Source organism: Sus scrofa, chromosome 11 (assembly GCF_000003025.6).
Source record: "Sus scrofa isolate TJ Tabasco breed Duroc chromosome 11, Sscrofa11.1, whole genome shotgun sequence".
NCBI lineage: Eukaryota > Metazoa > Chordata > Mammalia > Artiodactyla > Suidae > Sus > Sus scrofa.
This window is the reverse complement of record NC_010453.5, coordinates 45,841,815-45,858,247: the sequence shown is the minus strand read 5'-3', so window position 1 is coordinate 45,858,247 and position 16,433 is coordinate 45,841,815.

Below are 16,433 nucleotides of genomic sequence, written 5' to 3'. Positions count from 1 at the left end.
TATTTTCATAAACCTCCAACCCCCACCTGCTGACTTCAAATGTCTTTCAGCTTCAGGAGAGCCAGATGTTCTTCACCCTGTGTACTCAAAACCATCACTCTGAGTCCCGGGAAAGTGGAAAGGGAACATCAGGGTCCACTGCCAAGGGCACTCCACCAGGATCCAGAAGCCTGGGAATTCTACCCTGGGGGAAAGAAAGCAGGAGTTTCCCAGCCAGGTTCACCTCCCACTGCGGGAGGTTGTTTTTAATTGTTCTTTGAAGAGGTTTTCCAAGTTGTTTAAAGCCTTGTCCGCCCACTCCAGCAGGTTTTGCTGGACTCCCAGAGCAGCCGTGATTTCTTCTCTTCTCTCCATCACAGGCACTGAAACTTTGGGCCGAAGTCTGAATTTCCATTCTCTCTTCCAGGGACAGTACCCAGTCGACCATTGATGTGGTGGTGATGGCTAATACCTTTTCCATGGCCAGCTTTTAGCGATTCACTTATCATTTTCAACATATCCCTGGGGGATTTGTGCAAATGACATCCTTCCCTTTTAAAAAAATCAGTAATGAACATGTTTTAAATAGCTTTTTCTTATTACTCCATATTTTTTTTACATTTATAGTTGTACGATAATCATCACAATCCAACTTTATAGGATTTCTATCCCACAACCCCAGCACATACCCAACCCCTGAACTGTCTCCTTTAGAAACCATGTTTTTCAAAGTTTGTAAGGCAATATCTGTTCTGCAAAGAAGTTCATTGTGTTCTTTTTTTCAGACTCCACATGTTAGTAATAGCATTTGATGTTGGTGTCTCATTGTCTGACTGACTTCACTTAGCATGATAATTTCTAGGTCCATCCATGTTGCTAAAAATGCCAGTATTTCGTTCCTTTTAATGGCTGAGTAATATTCCATTGTGTATATGTACCACTTCTTCTTGATCCACTCCTCTATCAATGGATATTTAGGATGTTTCCATGTCTTGTCTATTGAAAATAGTGCTGCAATGAACATCAGAGTACATGTGTCTTTGCGAGTCATGGATTTCTCTGGATAGATGCCCAGGACTGGGATTCCTGGATCAAATGGGAGTTCTCTTTTTAGTTTTCTGAGGAACCTCCACACTAGTTTTCCACAGTGGTTGCACCAATTTACATTCCCACCAACAGTGTAATAGGGCTTCTTTTTCTCCATACCCTCTCTAGCACTTACTGTTTGTAGACTTTTGGATGATGGCCATTCTGGCTGGTGTAAAGTGGTACCTCATGGTGGTTTTGATTTGCATTTCTCTAGTAATGAGTGATGTCGAACCTCTTTTCAAGTGTTTTTTTTTTTTTTTTTTTTTTTGGCCATCCATATGTCTTCTTTGGAGAATTGTCTGTTTAGCTCTTCTACCCATTTTTTGATGGGGTTTTTTTGGTTTTTCTGGCATTGAGTGGTAGGAGGTGTTCATAAATTTTGGAGATTAATCCCTTGTCAGCTGATTCACTTGCAAAGATTTTCTCCCATTCTGTGGGTTGTTTTTTCATTTTGTTTAGGGTTTGCTTTGTTGTGCAGAAACTTTTAAGTTTGATTAAGTCCCATTTGTTTATTTTTGTTTTTACTGACATCACTCTAAGAGGTGGATCTGAGGAGATGTTGCTGTCTTTTATGTCAGAGAGTGTTTGGCCTATGTTTCCCTCTAAGAGTTTTATAGTGTCTGGTCTTACATCTATGTCTTTAATCCATTTTGAGTTTATTTTTGTGTATGGTATTAGGGAGTGTTCTGATTTCATTCTTTTCCATGTGGCTGTCCAGTTTTCCCAGCACCATTTATTGAACAGGCTGTCTTTTCTCCATTGTATATTCTTGCCTCCTTTTTCATAGATTAGTTGGCTGTAGGTGCATGGGTTTAATTCTGGGCTTTCTATCCTGTTCCACTGATCTATAGTTCTGTCTTTGTGCCAGTACCATAAGGTTTTGATGACTGTTACTTTGTAGTATGGTTGGACGTCAGGGAGCCTGATTCCTCCATTTTTCTTTTTCAGGATATCTTTGGCTATTCTGGGTCTTTTGTGCTTCTAAACTTTAAAATATTTTGTTTGAGTTCTGTGAAAAATGTCCTTGGTGATTTGATAGGGATTGAATATGTAAATTGCCTTGGGTAGTATAGTCATTTTGATAATACTGACTCTTCCAATCCAAGAGCATGGTATGTCTTTCCATCTGTTTGTATCATCTTTGATTTCTTTCATCAGTGTCTTATAGTTTTCAGAGTAGAGGTCTTTTGTCTCTTTAGGTAGGTTTACTCCTAGGAATTTTATTCTTTTGGATGCGATAGTAAATGGGATTGGTTCCCTAATTTCTCTTTCTGATCTTTCATTGTTAGTATATAGAAATGCAATCAATTTCTGTGTATTAATTTTGTATCCTATGACATTGCCAAATTCATGGGTGAGCTCTAACCGTTTTCTGATAGTCTTTAGGATTCTCTAGGTATAGTATCATGTCATCTGCAAATAGTGATAGTTTTACTTCTTCCTTTCCAATTTGGATTCCTTTTATTTCTTTTACTTCTCTGATTGCTGTGGCAAGGACTTCCAAAACTATGTTGAAGAGTAGTGGTGAGAGCGGACATCCTTGTCTTGTTCCTGATCTCAGCAGGAATTCTTTCAGCTTTTCACCATTGAGAATGATGTTCTCTGTGGGTTTGCCATATATGGCCTTTATTATGTTGAGGTAGGTTCCCACTATGCCCCCTTTCTGAAGGGTTTTTATCAGAAATGGTGTTGGATTTTGTCAAAGGCTTTTTCTGTGTCTATTGAGCGGATCATATGGTATTTATTCTTCAGTACAATAATAGTGGGGGACTTTAACACCCCACTTACAGAAATGGACAGATCATTCAGACAGAAAATCAATAAGGAAACACAGGTGCTGAATGAAGCATTAGACCAGATGGACTTAATAGATATTTATAGGACATTCCATCCAAAAGCAACAGAATACATATTCTTCTCAAGTGCACGTGGAACATTCTTGAAGATTGATCACATCCTGAGCCACAAATCAAACCTCAGTAATTTTAAGAAAGTTGAAATCATATCAAGCATCTTTTCTGACCACAATGCTATATGACTGGAAATCAGCAACAAGGAAAAAAACTGCAGAAAACACAAACACGTGGAGACTAAACAAAATGCTACTAAACAACCAATGGATCACTGAAGAAATCAAAGAAGAAATTTAAAAATACCTAGAAGCAAATGACAACAACAATACAACACTCCAAAACCTACGGAATGCAGCACAAGCTGTTCTAAGAGGAAAGTTTATAGCAATACAAGCCCACCTCAGGAAATAAGAAAAAGCTCAAATAAACAAGCTAACTTTACATCTCAAGCAGCTAGAGAGAGAAGAACAGACAAGACCTAAAGTTAGTAGGAGGAAAGAAATCATAAAGATCAGACTAGAAATTAATGAAATAGAAATGAAAACCATAGAAAGATCAATGAAACGAAAAGCTGGTTCTTTGAAAAGATCAACAAAATTGATAAACCCTTAGCCAGATTTATCAAGAAAAAAAGAGAGAGGACTCAAATCAATAATATTAGAAATGAAAAAGGAGACGTAACAACAGACATCACAGAAATACAAAGGATCATAAGAAACTACTCTATGCAGCTATATGCCAATAAAATGGAAAACCTAGAAAAAATGGACAAATTCTTAGAAAAGTACAATCTTCCAAGACTAAACCAAGATGAAAGAGAAAAGATGAATAGACCAATCACAAGTACTGAAATTGAAAGTGTGATTTAAAAAACTTCCAACAAACAAAAGTCCAGGACTTCATAGGACCTCACAGGCAAATTCTATCAGGCATTTAGAGAAGAGCTAACACCTACCCTTATGAAAATATTCCAAAAAATCACAGCAGAAGGGACACTCCCAAACTCATTTTATAAGGCCACCATCACCCTGATACCAAAACCAGACAAAGATACCACACACACACAAAAAAAGAAAATTACAGGCCAATTTCACTGATAAACATAGATTCAAAAATCCTCAACAAAATACTAGCAAACCACAAACAACAATACATTAAAAGGATTGTACATCATGATCAAGTGGGATTTATCCCAGGGATGCAAGGGTTCTTCAATACCCACAAATCAATCAGTGTGATACACCACATTAAACAGCTTTCGAGGAAGCATGTCCATTTACATTGGTGAAATATCAACCAAAGAAGCCATTCTGACACAAAGTGATGACTGGCCCAGGAAGCTATCGTTTCTCACCCTTTTATTTAAATCAATCATAGTGAAAAAGTTCTAACCCATACCTACTACTGTGGTAAGGATCTAGCATATATTGACTTATTTCAAACCCACAACAATTCTGTGATACCATTACTCATGCCCATTTTTCAGATCAGGAAACTGAGGTTCACATATACAGTAACTGGCAGGGCTGGGTCTCTCCAAATCCAAGGCCTGTAATCTTTACCACCATGCTCTATATCTTCCCAGAATGCTACAGTAGAACATAGAAAAGTCCTATAAGAGCATCATCTGTGGGTTTGAATAGTGAGAAGCAACCCATTTATTTACCAGTTGAGTTTTGAAGTTTATGTACATTTTTATTGAAGATAAAAATTGGCCCAACTGTAGCCAAAAACCTATTTATTTCTTTAGCTTTGATTCAGAATTAAGTGCAGAATCTTTAAAAAGTACCAAAAAGAGTACACAAAGTTCCTGTGCACCCTTCCCACAGCTTTCTCAACTGTTAACATCTTACACCTAACCAGGGCACAATTAGCAAAATCAGGAAATTAACATTGACAATGATATTATTAACTAATCTCCAGATCTTATCTAATTTCACCAATTGTCCCACCCATGTCTTTTTACAGATCCAAGATTGAGGTTCTCAAATTGAGTTTAGCTGTGGTTTCTCTGTCTCCTAAATCTGGAACAGTCCTCCGTCTTTTTTGTCTTTTATGATCTCGACACTTTTGAATAATACTGGTCATCTGGTAGAATGATCTTCAGTTTGAGTGTGTCTGATATTTTCTCATGATTCAGGTAGGATTTTTGGCAGCAACCCTATGGGAGTGATGTTGTGTCCTTCTCGGTGCACACTTTCGGAAGGTACATGATACAGATACATCTCTTAATGAGGGATGTTAACTTGATCACTCGGATAAAGTGCTGTCTACCCTGTCCTCACAGTAAAGCTGCTGTTTTTCCCTTTGCAATGAATAAATATCTATTCTTTAAATTTAAATTCTCTTGCACTCATTCATGGTTATTTCGTTTAATCTTTTTGGGCCCCGGTGTTCTCGTGAATTAAATGGAATTAGCAATCACTGTTCTAGATGTCCATCAGTGTGGCCATGAGGCACAAGTAACATACGCGAAAGGGCATTGGTATTTATCAAGAGGTGTATGAATACAAAAAATTAGAATACTGAATCAATGTAGAATGAGAAGCCACAACTTGACAGATTGCCCAGCAATCATAGTATATTCTTTGACTTCCATTGAAATCAATTAAAAGGGAGATTTAAAAATTCATCTGTAGTGATCCATGTAAAGGAATGTCTGTGCTGTGACTTACTTTCATAGACCTCCCAGAAGAAACCAAACCTTCTTTGAGGTTTCTAGGGTTTCCACTGATCTAAGTTTCCCTGGACCTCACATTTAAATTACTAAACCTAAGGGAGAAATCACAGTATGTACTGTGATTTGAATTAACCCTACACAATGTACCACTGTGATTTGTCTTTAATTTTATAAATGTAGTAATCATACCCTGTTTCATTAACACAGGGGTACAAAGAAGTCATATTATTTTATTTTTTCCAATGAGTATCCACATGACTTAGTGGGAAGTCTAGCATATCACTCTTGAGACTTCCCCTGGAAAGCTTTTCCCTCCTACACACATTCAGACCCTTTTAAGTTTAAGTTTAAGAGTGCAGTCCTTAGTATCATGGGGGAAAGAGTTTGATCCTACATTATTGCTCTGCTTTTTGCTCCCACTGAATGTCATTGTTCAAAACCAACCCTGCGTTATACCATTGTGTCCGTCCTGCAATGATACCTTATACCTAAACAAAAAGCATCCCATTTTCAAATGCTCAGCCTTTGTTCCAAAACTACAACAATGTGCCAACACAGCTGGATTTTTTTCTAAGTTTTATTGAAGCTACTCAGCCATAGCTGGATTTATTTATTTATTTTTAAATTTTATGGCCTCACCCAAGGCATATGGAATTTCCTAGGCCAGGGATCGAATCTGAGCCACAGTTGTGACCTACATCACAGCAGAGGCAATGTCAGATCCATAACCCACTGTGCCATAGCAGGAACCCCTGCATAGCTGGATCTTAAAGGCACATGAATCTCAGCCACATTTTTTCCCCTAAAACAGTCTTCCTCTGGTATATGCCCAGGGTAACCACTTATACTCTATTCTTTTTTTTTTATTTTTTTGCTTCTTAGGGCCATACCCATGGCACATAGAAGTTTCCAGGATAGGGGTCAAATTGGAGCTACAACTGCCAGCCTATACCACAGCCACAGCAACTCGGGATCTGAGCTGTGTCTGCCACCTACACCACAGCTCTTAGCAACAGCGGGTCCTTAACCCAATGAGCAGGGCCAGGGATAGAACCTTTATCCTCATGCATACTAGTTGGGTTCATTAACTGCTGAGCCACAATGGGAATTTCTACCCCGGTGAATTTCTTGACTTCTCCAGGGTAAGCTATTTCCCTATTTGAAGCTATTCCTCACTGAAATGGTTTCAACTTGCCTTGGGGAGGAGGTGGGGGAGGAAGGAATCTCTGACCAAAAAAAATAAAATAAAAATCACTCTTCAAGGACATTCAATAATAAATATGCCAGAAGAGTCTAATTCAGCACAGGAAAAACACATTCGCCCCTGGGTAGCAGCTCCTAAAACATTACACCAGATTAAAATTAGAGAATTGGACTTCTTAGATTGAAACGCCTAAATTTAATTCATTTTATCCAAATTTCTCTTTAAGGACTAGGATGAAGTTCTGCTTTATCTTTTATATAACAAAAATACCTATTATGAGGTTTCTCCCAGTTTGCTATATAAATCAGAGCCTTTATTTCTAAAGGCAGAATGTAGTTTGCATCTTTTTCTTTCTTTCTCTCTCTCTTCCTTCCTTCCTTCCTTCCTTCCTTCCTTCCTTCCTTCCTTCCTTCCTTCCTTTCTTTCTTTCTTTCTTTTTTTCTTTCTTTCTTTCTTTCTTTCTTTCTTTCTTTCTTTCTTTCTTTCTTTCTTTCTTTCTTTCTTTCTTTCTTTCTTTCTTTCTTTCTCCCTTTTTGTTGCTGCACCCGCAGCATACGGAAGTTCCCGGACTGGGGGGGCAAATCGGAGCCGCAGCTGCTGCCTTACCCCACAGCCACAGCAACATGGAATCTGAGCTGCCTCTTTGACCTACCCCACAGCCTATGGCAACGCCAGATCCTTAACCCAGTGAGCGAGGCCAGGGATCGAACTTGTGTCCTCATGGATGCTAGTCGGGTTCATTTCTGCTGCACCACAATGGGAACTCCCTCCAAGCTTGAAGTCTTTAACTGATAGACTTCCCCAAAATGTATATTTATCAATATCTGTTTTTTAAAGTTTTAGTCACCAGACTGAATTTCACATGGAAAGAAAGTAAAGCAGAACCTTCCTCTGGCCTCAGACTCACCACAGTCACTGCTACTCATACACTGGCTTAAGCGCCTCCCTCACTTGTTGGCTACCTAGGACCACTACCCTCTCCACTCTCCACCAGGATCATTAGGCACAGACAAGACTGCTCATTCCAGAAGTCCTGCCACACCTTGGCAGGACTCAGAAGCACTGCAAGGGTTTGGACACAGATTGCAGGGTGTCCACAGATAAGAAGGTTCAGAAGGAGTTCCCCTCGTGGCTCAGTGGAAATGAATCTGACTAGCATCCATGAGGACGCAGGTTCGATCCCTGGCCTTGATCAGTGGGTTAAGGATCCGGTGTCTCCATGAGCTGTGGTGTAGGTCACAGACATGGCTTGGATTTGGCATTACTGTGGCTGTGGCTGTGGCCAGCAGCTACAGATCTGATTCAACCCCTAGCCTGGAAACCTCCATGTGCCACGAGGGAAGCCCTTAAAAGGACAGGAAAAAAAAAAAAAAAAAAGAAGAAAGAAAAAAAGATGTTCAGAAGGGAGTCCAGGAGAGAGGAGATGGGACTTCTAATTTCTGATCCATCTAGTGACCCCTATGATATCTATGATATCTTCAAACTCTAAAACCCTGCAAACTCTAATGACACTTTGTGACAACTCCCATGAGTTTTGCAGTTTTGCAGTTGTGAAAAAAACATGGAGAAGGCAGGCTTTTTGACCTTTTTATTTTTTCTTTTTAAGGCTGCACCTGAAGCATATGGAAGTTCCCAGGCTAAGTGTTGAATTGGAGCTGCAGCTGCCAGCCCACGCCACAGCCACAACAATGCCAGATCTGAGCCTCATCTGTGACCTATGCTGCAGCTTGCACCAATGCCGGATTCTTAGCCTACTGAATGAGACCAGGGATCGAACTTTCATCTTCTTGGATACTAGTCAGGCTCTTAACCCATTGAGCCACAGAGGGAACTCCCCAGGCTTTTTGACTTTGATGGGCACTGCTCTTAAGCAAAAAGCTGGTTTATAGCCATAAGAAGGTTGCCATGGCTTTACCAAACCTAGGACATGCTAAAATATTGGCGTAGTTCACGTATCGAGGACTTTAGGGAACCTAGATTTGAACTATATCACAATTATCTTTCTGCATCTTCAGATCCCTGAGAAGCTTAAGGTACTTTTAAAGGTAGTTTATCTTGACAAAATTAATAAGAACTGTGTTTTCTTTTTCATTATAGATTTAAAACTTGATGCAATATGTTTCCATGCACTGGGTTCTGTTAAGATTACATTCCCCAGAGTTCCCCTTGTGGTTTAGCAGAAACAAATCCAACTAGTATTCATGAGGATGTGGGTTTGATCCCTGGCCTCACTCAGTGGGTTGGGGATAAAGCATTGCCATGAGCTGTGGTGTGGGTCCCAGATGAGGCTTAGATCCTGTGTTGCTGTGACTGTGGTGTAAGCCAGCAGCTGTAGCTCAGATTCAACCCTTAGCCTGGGAACATCCATATGCTGCTGATGTGGCCCTAGAAAGCCTATATATATATATATATATATATATATAGCCTATATATATATATATAATATATATAATATATATATATATTACATCCCCTAAATCTTACTCTACACTAAGAAGAAAGTTTAACACACAATTTTCCTGCCTTAAAGAAAAAAAAAAAACTGTACTTGTATTCCACCAAAGCTGAGGAAAAGCTTCTTCCTCTTTCAGATGACTGTGTTATATCTGGAATAACTTATTGCATTGGAATAAAAATTACATCAAGACGGACAATTACGTCTGGAAAAAAGTTGACTTTGTCTTTCATATTTATGTATATGGAATAAAAGTGAAATAGGTCTCCCTATTCTCCAATTCTATGACGCTCATTCCATTTGGGGGCACTTGCTAATATGCCATTGTCCCCTTTTTGAAGTCTGTCTTCCACCACTCTGCCTGAGACCATTCTTCTACAAACAGCTCCAAATGTTATTTTCTTCATTGAAACTTTCCCAACTCAACTCTCACAAATTGTTTTGGTATTCTGTGATTTTCTATTATGTTAAATTTAGTACCAGATAATTTAGCATTATATTGATTTTTTGACTTCCATTAATTTGGTCTTATCAGCTGAATTGTAAACCTGAAACTCACGATTGAATCTCCTGCTTCTTTTTATAACTCGTAGTACCTCACACAGTGCCTATCACTGGAAGGAAGGCAATAAAAATGTTTGATTGACTCAGGCAGAAGAACATATTTACATGGAGAGGCCAAGACACGTGCCTTTTGCCATAATATGGCTAAACTAATACCAGACCAATTTAGCCTGAGGGAGGGGGGAGAGAAATCACAAAGTTAATTAGCTGTCAAAGTAATGTATTTGTTTTGTTTTGTTTCCAGAAGGTTCTTGTACTGCTGCTTAAGCTAGCCAAGGATTTGGGGGAGGGATAAATTGGGTTGGGATTAACATATACACACTACTGTATATAAAATAGATAAACAACAAGGACCTGCTGTATCGCACTGGGAACTCTACTCAGTATTCTCTAATAACCTAAATGGGAAAAGAATCCAAAAAAGAATGGATATATATATATGTATAATGGAATCACTTTGCTTGAACCTGAAGCTAACACAACATTGTAAGTCAACTATACTCCAATATAAAATAAAAATTAAATTACAAAAAAAAAAAAAAGAGAAACCTGCTCAGAAATCTTAGGTCCACGTTGGAAGCTCTTGGTTTATTCATAGGTCTCCAGGTCACCAGTGAAGTGTGTTTTTAGCCTGGGTCAAAAATACCGAGTTCCTCTTCTGGCCCTCGATAACGACAAGGATATGGGGGCGGGAGAAGTGAGCAACATTCAGAATTGCTTAAAAATGTATTAGGCTAAGAAGACCTAGGCTGGCGTTACTGTGGGCTTTCTGGCTTGACCCAGTCCCAAAGCTTTAAAGGAGCAATTGTGGAAACTAGAGACCAAACTGTAGCCAGTGAGGAAATTGCAGGAGTATCTGAAAAAATAAAGAGTTTTGGTAGCCTTCTAGAATCTAGACTGAGGCTAGAGGGCTAAGTTCTTTCCTCAAACGGCATCTCAGTATGAGCAAGGTTGAATGTTAAGGTATTGCTGAAGTACCAAGACAATCTAGGAAATTATATATGCTAGCAGCTGCATTCAAACTACTAAAAATCATGCAGATAATACAGGTTGTATCTCTCCATGATGAGTTTTCTAATATTTTCTGATATCTGAAAAATATCACAATAAGGGCTGCCGTGAAAAAAATGTTGCCGTAATTGGGTTGCAGATCCATTCCTAAAATTACAACCATGTGCTTGTTTCAATGTACTACCATATTATCTAGCCTTTAAAGAGACGAAACATGAAATTATTATTTCATTATTTCAGCCATCCACTTCACACAGCACTACTTTCAATAAGAGCATCTTTATGTTCCCAATGTAAATGATTTCAACTAAAAAAGATTTTTCTTGCAGAAGATTTCCATATAGTACTAGCAGTTTGTTCCTGTTTCATGTTTTATACATGATGCTGCTGCATAATTTTTTTTCTGTCAACAGAAAAAGTTCAATAGGAAATTAAAGACTTATTTTTCTTTAGAGAGAAAACTGTATGACAGTTTTTTATAAATAAATACACAAATGCACTTCCCACTGCCAAGATTTTCCAAAGAAAACTTCAGTTTGCTCAAACAATAGGCTAACTTCTGGATCTTCCAGCTACAGGAACTTGTAGTCTTTGGTAAATATTAGCAAAACAGGCCTATTCACAAAGGCTGAACACCTGACCATCTGATCTCAGACATAATGTACCCTCAACACTTCTGGGAAAGACTGGCCTGAATTTTTTTTTATGAGTTGGACAGAATGAAAAAGAACAGAAGTTCCGTTTGCATTTGTTGACATTTCCACCAGCAACTAGTCTAGTAAATTCCATTCATTAGCAATGCACAGTGGAAAACAGTTAATGAGGAAAGAGATTAACTTTTTTTCATATGCATTCATAATATAAGCAGATAATTACCACGGTAATCATTAATTTCATTTATTTTGCTGTAGTGCTCCTCTGAAAGCCTAATTATATATGACTACTTGGCCATGTATTTATCAATCAGGGCTAATTCTTCATTACAGAAAACAATTTGTTTCTCATATTTATGTGTGAGTTACTAGATAATGTATTTGTCTTACATATACTAAAACCTTTCATCTGTGTCATCAAAAAAGAGCAAAAGTATGTACTGAATGTCTTTCTAAGGATAAATTATAGTGATTGCAAAAATTTGACCAAACTTTTTCTGCTCTATGTTTTGAAGCACAATTGAGAGCTATTACCAATCCTGTTAGGCCAGCTATAGTGAAGATGAGGAATAGCATTTCTCTCTCTTTCTTTTTTTCTCTTTCTCTCTCTCTTTCTTTTTCTCTCCTTCTCTTTCTTTCTCTTTCTTTCTTTCTTTCTTTTTTTTTTCTTCCTTTCTTACTGCTTTTTAGGGCCGCATTTGTGGCATATGGAAGTTCCCAGACTCCGGATCAAATAGGAGCTGCATCTGCTGGCCTATGCCACAGGCACAGCAATGCCACATCCAAGCCAGTCTGTGACCTACAGCACAGCTCATGGCAGGGCCAGAGCCAACCTGCATCCTCATGGACACTAATTGGGTTCATTACTGCTGAGCCATGGGGAACTCCAGGAATAGAATTTCTTAAGCATCTAACTAGAGAAATGAAGACAGATTGCTTTCTAGAATATACAGAATTTCGTGTCCATGCTGTCCAGAAGGTATCACAGGAATATCTTTTCTTACTATATCTCAGCCCTCTGTACTTTCCATCATCCACATTTATCTCTTATGGGCATACCTTTCTTGATTTGCAAAATGAAGGTACCATCCAGGAATGGCTCTTTGGCAAAGAGATAAACTCAATGACTGTTTGACTAGCAGACTTGTTCAAATATACTATTTGTATGTTACAAATTCAAATGACAGTTTTCTACATATGTCCAACATTTGCGAGAACCATAACATCCAGACTTGCTCCTGGTTTTTCTTTGGGCTATCCAAATAAGAAAACAAGTCTGTAAGTTCCAGACAGTGAGGCTGAAAGCAACATAAGGAAGTGTGATTCAGGTCAATGAGGTAATTGAGGAAATGTCATGACAACCGAAATTAAAATGAGCAGCCTCACATTTGCATGTGCCAGCTGCTCCTCAGGAAATCTTTCTGGCTGCTCTTTGTTCCTATTAGACAGGATAATGTGCCTGCAAATTACATCCAACTGAAAGAGAATTGACTCACCCCTCAGCAGATATTTTGGTAGCAGACAAGCCTGGAAGGATAACTTTCAAAGGAAAAAACTAAGAACCAAGTGAAACACACACCACACACACACGCAAGCACACATAGACACACAAATTTTATTCATTTCTCTCTCTCCTGTTTCTGCTGTGATAATCCCTGGAGATCATTTTAAAACTTTCGAAATTAAAAGTTTCTTTCAACCTCATACCTCTCAAAGTTCCTCATGACTTGCTTAGACATAGTTCTCTGCAAGATGCTTCTGAAGACCTTGGCTTCTTAGTGGGACTCAAAGTTTCTCCAGGAGGATAGTACTGCAGTTGAAAGGTACCATCCTTCCATCAGCTCCCTGGCTTCACAGACTTGAAAAGGAGGTACTTAAAACCACTGTGACCCCTTCCTTGTGCAGAACACCCAGGTACCCTCTGCCGAGTCTTCGATAAGCATAATGTAGAGAAGTGGACATTGCGTCCTTTGTCTGTATGCCTGTGTCCCAGTGCTTGACAGATGTGGAGGCAACTGCAGCAAGGTCTCTGTGACCCAGGACCCCTTTGAACCAAACCACAGGGCTACCTTCTAGGAGATGTTTATACACATGACTTTCTAGGTGAATCCCTAAGACTTGCAGTGACATGAGAATCACTTTCTTCCATCAATTGTTGGCATCTCACGTGGCCATTCATCAGCTCAAAACAAATTAAGCTGTCACACACTTGACGCAGTTTCCACTTTGACTTTCAGTCACTGAGCTAAGCAGAGTGGATTGGCGTATTCACGGTCTTGGTGGCACAGGGCCCCACAAAAGCAGAACAACATTTCCACAGCTCAAGAATGTTCCCGAGAATACCTGCTCTGTTCAGCGCACTTGTAAATTCATTCTAGAATATAAAAGAGTATAAAAATAAATGACTCATCTAAAGATAATCTCCCTTTTTTTTTCATGTAAGACAGTGATTTCAAGTCATAAATGGCAAATTCTCCTGAAAATGCTAGGGGAAAATTACTCTTATTACCTCTATCTTGTTAAGTTACCATAGTAATAAAATCTCACTCTGCTAAGGTAACTTTCTCAACAGGTCAGAGCTTGAAATTCTATGTTGTAAACCTCTAATACAAAGGAAGCCATATGTTTTTTAATTGGAGTTCAAACTTTAGAGACTGACAGCTTTGAGGACTTTAAAAGATACTGAATCAATTGCTATAAAAGAAAACACTCTTGACAATTTAATTTGTATAGTATTACAACTGAAGAGACTATTTGGTGATTTATGAAGGGCACGTTTATGGGTTGGGTCTTGGAATTTTTGCATGAAAGGTGTATTTGTGCTCAGAATGCTTACATCTTCAAAGACCTATGAGTTTGGCTGTGGGCATGTGTGGTGTTGGGCTTGGAAACAAATGAAAGAAACATTGCTATTTCTTTAAGAATGTGATTTAACTGTCAATTTACTTTGATACATTGATTTAATGTTTTAAGTTATTTTATGATGTGTTATTTATATATATCTGCATTGGATGCATCTACCTCCATGCTTTAGAAGCTCCTGAAGAGTTGAGATTAACTCCTTGTAACTGTCACAGTTAGTAGACACCAAATGCAACTAGGCTCTTAACTCTTTCTAATTCTGAGTTGCCTCATTCAATGACATCTCAGTTCTACCTGATCGCAATTGTACTGTGGAATGAATAAAGAAAAGACTGGATGACTGAAGCCAAACGGAGCATCGATGATGCTTCTGGAACAGATACTTATTTTATCTTCCTTAAAGAAAAAATACAAAAAAAAAAAAAAAAGGAGAAGAAGAAGAAAACATGATCCCTAAAGTCAAAAAGTGCAGTCTAGTTAAAGAAGATAAAAATACATATCTGATTCATCTACAGACTAATTACAAAGCAGTCTGTGAACAAGCATGAGGTTGTTTAGTATACACTGAGTGTGCAGTTGTTAAAGTGATGGTGAGAAGATAGTCATCAGCCTTGGGCAAGTGTTGATTTTTCTTGTCTTCTCTAGTCTCCTCGCTTCTATTTCCATACTTCTCCCACCTGGGAACTTGCTCTCCAGGAGTTCCATTGCCTGTTGAACCAGTACAAGGGAGACTTATGGGATCCAAGGATTTTCTCTGTACCCCCTTTGGAACCTGGAACAAAAATGTGCTTTATTTCATCTGGGACCAAAGTATCAACTACGACATAGTAACATCAAATAAAAGGAGAATATGAGCTTGAGAGGTCTGGAGACTTTTTTTTATTATTAAAGTGTAGTTGATTCACAGTGTTGTACCAAATTCTGCTGTACGGCAAAGTGACCCAGGCATACCTACATATACATTCTTTTTTTCGTATTATCTTCCATCGTGTTGTATCCCAAGAGACTGGATATAATTCCCTGTGCTCTGCAGCAGGATCTCATTGCTTATCCATTCTAAAGGTAATGGTTTGCATCTACCAACCCCAAACTCCACATCCATTTGACTCCCTCCCCCTCCCCTTTGGCAACCACAAATCTGTCCTTCATGTCCGTGAGTCTATTTCTGTTTTATGAATAGGTTCATTTGTACCATGTTTTTCATTTCAATATCTCTCCAAAGAATGCATACAATCAACTTTCTCCCACACCTGCTGGTTCCTTCTGCAGTCAGCTGAGTTCTGAGAACAGAGAAGGGCAAGAGGCACCTTTCTCAAAGAACTTTTTTTATCTGTGAGGCATAAGAGAAACCTGGACACTCAACTTTCAGAGATTTGGTGAGGCAAGTGAGACGCAAAATGTAAGAGGGCATCTGAAAAGTCAGTAAACAAGATAGATTTTTTTTTTTGTCTTTTTAGGGCCACACCTGCGGTATATGGAGGTTCCCAGGCTAGGGGTCTAATTGGAGCTGTAGCCAAGGGCCTGTGCCACAGCCATAGCAATGCTAGATCTGAGCCGTGTCTTCAACCTACACCACAGCTCACAGCAATGCCGGATACATAACCCACTAAGAGAGGCCAGGGATCAAACCTGCAACCTCATGGTTCCTCGTCGGATTCGTTTCCACTGCACCATGATGGGAACTCCAAAGACAGAAATTTTTTAATGCAATAATTTTTAAAATAAAATTTATGCAAAAAATCTATAATGAACAAAATAACAAAATTTTAAATAAAGACAGGATTAGTATAGAATTGCTGATTTTTCCTTTTGCCTCAATCTCATATGGCTTGGTAGGACAAGGTCAATCCTGGCTTTCAAAAAACTTTTATTTATTTATTTTTTCTTTTTAGGGATGCTCCTGTGGCATATAGAAGTTCCAAGGCTAGGGGTTGAATAGAAATGCAGGTACCAACCTACACCACAGTCATAGCAAAGTAGGATCCGAGCCACATTTGCAACCTACGTGTAGTTTGCGGCAATGCCAGATCCTTAACCCACCGAGCAAGGTCAGGGGTCGAATCTGCATCCTCATGGATACTGG